General features: G+C 43.3%; 1 protein-coding gene across 3 annotated transcripts in view; it reads right to left on the reverse strand.

Annotated features, from left to right (window-relative positions):
• The window catches only part of BDNF (brain derived neurotrophic factor), a 76,887-nt gene that overhangs the window by 42,797 nt on the left and 31,162 nt on the right, over window positions 1–2,928 (reverse strand). Inside the window, exon 1 of one of the 3 annotated variants that reach the window (XM_018567793.1) lies at window positions 2,234–2,625. The exons of 1 other annotated variant lie outside the window; for it this stretch is intronic. The gene's annotated coding sequence lies outside the window, so the exon portion shown is untranslated. Of the gene's footprint in view, window positions 1–1,180; window positions 1,542–2,233; window positions 2,626–2,928 lie in introns of those variants that run through there. One more of the 3 variants, XM_018567794.1, reaches the window with a different exon arrangement.

A 2,928-nucleotide genomic window follows, 5' to 3' on the forward strand; every position in this document is an offset into this window, starting at 1 on the left:
GGCTCAGAAAACAGAACAGGGAATACACAGGAGAAGGTAGACAATTCTGGCTCAGAAAACAGAACAGGGAATACACAGGAGAAGGTAGACAATTCTGGCTCAGAAAACAGAACAGGGAATACACAGGAGAAGGTAGACAATTCTGGCTCAGAAAACAGAACAGGGAATACACAGGAGAAGGTAGACAATTCTGGCTCAGAAAACAAAACAGGGAATACACTGCAACTGGTAGCAGCAAATACCCCTTGTAACCCTTTCCTATGGGAACCCTAAACTCTTACAGTATAGCAGAAATATGTTAATACATATCATGCAACACACATCACTATCCATGATGATGGCGATGCCAAAAAAAACTATAGGTGGCAGAAGCCCCTGTTAACCCCTTCACTGCCGCAATTCTGGCTCAGAAAACAGAACAGGGAATTCACTCCAACTGGTAGCAGCCAGCCTCCTGTAAGCCTTTCCTCTGGGAACCCTATACTCTTCACAACTCTTACAGCATAGCAGAAACATGTTATTACATAGCATGAAACACACATCGCTATCCATCATGATGGCAATTGCAAAAAAAAACAACTAGTGATGCCAGATGCCCCGTTAACCCCTTCACTGCCACAATGCCACCAGCATGCAAAACCAAATCAAGCCAGTATGAGTATGGTCACCCATGGCATGAACCAGTGGATACCTGGGGCAAAGGCTTAGAGCTGCTTCAAGGGAGAAGTTCTCCGTCCAGACACCAAGTGGCACCCCTCCATCCGCACATCCAGTGGCACCCCTCCATCCACCCACCCACCGAGTGGCACCCTAGGTGAACAGAACCCCCTGGCTTCAGCCCTGGCATGAACACAACCTTGTCACTCAGTAGAAAAAGCAACTTTATCCCAGTAGCAGCCCACCTCACTAATGGAAAAAGAAAGACATGCTTTTAAAAAAAGTTATCAGTCTACTGAATACTATTGTGTCTGAGTGCATTCCTAGTTGTACAGCCCAAGAAAACTCCCTCCCTGCTCAAACACCATGCTGGAGTGACTTTCAAGAAAACAATATACTGCCTGCAGCATCATGGGCAAAGTTGAAGTCCCTTTGACTGTAGCAAGAGAAGTCTACCCCTAGGTAGATGCGGAGCTGAGTTACCCCTTACTCCAACCCTTACTCCCTTACCCAGACATCCTACCTTCTGTCTCTGCCAGTTTGGGATTTGTCGGACGATTTTAGATGAAGACCAGCAGCTGGCTAAAAGTTTGATGGTTCCTAGGCATTTCCATGCTGACGATCAGAAAGAACTCTCTTGCTGCATCTCAGTGACAGCCCAGAGGCTCCGATGTCTCATCAAATGTGCATGAAGGGAGATCAGAATCCTATCCAGTGCTCCTCGCTTGTGCCTCTCTAAGCCCTTGCTTGTTAAGTTTAGCAAGGCGTTTAGACCAGAATGTCTTGGCTTTTGTCAGTGAGAAATTATTTAGAGCCCTCTTTGTACTTCTATTGGTCAAACTCCCATGCAACTTAAAGTGACAGAGCAGCTCTCCTCTTCTGTGTGCTCTACCCCAGCAACACACAACATCATGAAAGAGTCATGAGCAGCTAAACTCGTGTCAGTTTAATCCACCTTCCTTCCATCCGCCCCAACTTTCCCCTGCCAGTTCTACTGGCACTGCAGCACAAGCCAAAGGCAGGGCGAGCTCATCCTGTTACCTGGTAGCCAATTTGGAATTCAGAGTCAGGGCACATGGGGAGTGACTTTAGTCAATTTAGAAATAACCTGACTGGTTGTCATGGGCAACTGCTCGAATTTCTCCCTATCAAATATTTCCCATAAAAGTGCCAAAAAGAATAACTATTTCCTTTACAAATAATATTTACACACAAAACAAAAACAAACAACTGCAGAATAAAACAACATATATTATGTACATGTTTTATAATGGAATATGTAGGACTTTCTGCAATGATGTCTTTCCTCTTGTGTGTCTCTCTAATGTACCAAGAGCAATGTGTCTGGATAATCATGCATTCTTCTATCAGGGCTGCCGTTAAGGAAATAAAGTCCTTTTTAATTCATGAGCAATAGAGCTAGGAATAACTCAATGCTGGCAGCGTCGCTGCGCAGCTACAGTGACAATAAAAGTGACACATTGCAAAAAAAAAACAAAAAAAACATTCTAGCGAGTTTCTTGACTAAGCAAAAGGAACAACAATACAAAAGAAAAAAGAAAAAAAAAAGACCCACCTTTTTCAGTTAGTACTTTCCTATGAATTCATCAAATCACTCCTAATTTTTGTGTTTTTTTGGGTAAGGGGTGGGGTGGAGGTGGGGAGGGGGATAAGTTCTCAAATGGAACTCTATAGTTTGTTTTCCTTGCAACTTCCTTTTAAAAAGAAAAAAAAAACACAAGCAAAGTGCAGCCTTGATCTTCTGTGCTGGAGCAAACAACAACAAAAAGAAGAAGAAAAAAAACAAATCTTTAAATTATTGATCGTGGAAACTGCATGGTGAAGGCAGTGGGATCTCCTCATTAAATGGCTCCATTTGATCTTGCTGGAGACAGAGACAGCTCATACTACAGGAACTCACTAGGGTTAGACACAAGCTCATCAGCCCTCTGGAGCTGTGAATGGGATGTGGGTGGGAAATCCACACAAGTCTGTTTCTACTCTCTTTGACGTGGGCTGTCACGTGACGCCTCCTCAGCCTCTTAAAAGGCACACTCCTGAATGAATTACAAGCATCACACAAACCCCCTGCAGAAGGGATGGATCTCTCTTTCTCTCAGCTTTTTTTTTTCTCTCCTCTTATTTAACCCTTTAGGTGCTGCAGCAGCATCATTGATCATCCACTTTAAAAAGCTATTCTATTTTATTTTTTCACTAAAAAATAATCACATATGGCATCTCATCCATGCAAGTTCTATGCTCTGACTATAT

Source organism: Nanorana parkeri, unplaced genomic scaffold (genome assembly GCF_000935625.1).
Source record: "Nanorana parkeri isolate BGI_ZX_2015 unplaced genomic scaffold, ASM93562v1 scaffold1093, whole genome shotgun sequence".
Taxonomy (NCBI): domain Eukaryota; kingdom Metazoa; phylum Chordata; class Amphibia; order Anura; family Dicroglossidae; genus Nanorana; species Nanorana parkeri.